This window comes from Branchiostoma belcheri, unplaced genomic scaffold (genome assembly GCF_001625305.1).
Source record: "Branchiostoma belcheri isolate BF01 breed outbred unplaced genomic scaffold, Haploidv18h27 scaffold130, whole genome shotgun sequence".
NCBI lineage: Eukaryota > Metazoa > Chordata > Leptocardii > Amphioxiformes > Branchiostomatidae > Branchiostoma > Branchiostoma belcheri.
In genome coordinates, this window is record NW_017802714.1 from 742,696 (window position 1) to 743,371 (window position 676).

Consider the following 676-nt stretch of genomic DNA (forward strand, 5'->3'; position numbering starts at 1 on the left):
CCCCGTCCCCTTCGCGTGGTGTTTCCACCGCGACGGACTGTTCCCAGTGCGCCGCAACGGCCCGCGCGTCGCCGGCGACGGGTGCGCAAAGCAGGGCGCCCCGGGGGTCTGCGGCGAGGTCCGGTCGCCCACCCGACCCGTCTTGAAACACGGACCAAGGAGTCTAACGCGTGCGCGAGTCATTGGGTGCCGTACGAAACCCAGAGGCGCAATGAAGGTGAAGGGCCGTCCGTCGGTCCGAGGTGGGATCCCCGCCGTCTCCGCGGCGAGGGCGCACCACCGGCCGATCTCGACCGCTCCGTCGGTGAGGTCGCGCTAGAGCGTGCGCGTTGGGACCCGAAAGATGGTGAACTATGCCTGAGTAGGGCGAAGCCAGGGGAAACCCTGGTGGAGGCCCATAGCGATTCTGACGTGCAAATCGATCGTCAAACTTGGGTATAGGGGCGAAAGACTAATCGAACCATCTAGTAGCTGGTTCCCTCCGAAGTTTCCCTCAGGATAGCTGGCACTCTGTCGCAGTTTTATCTGGTAAAGCGAATGTTTAGAGGTCTTGGGGCCGACTCGCTCGAGTGGAGCCGGGCCTGGAATGCGAGTGCTCAGTGGGCCACTTTTGGTAAGCAGAACTTGCGCTGCGGGATGAACCGAACGCCGGGTTGAGGCGCCCGATGCGGACGCT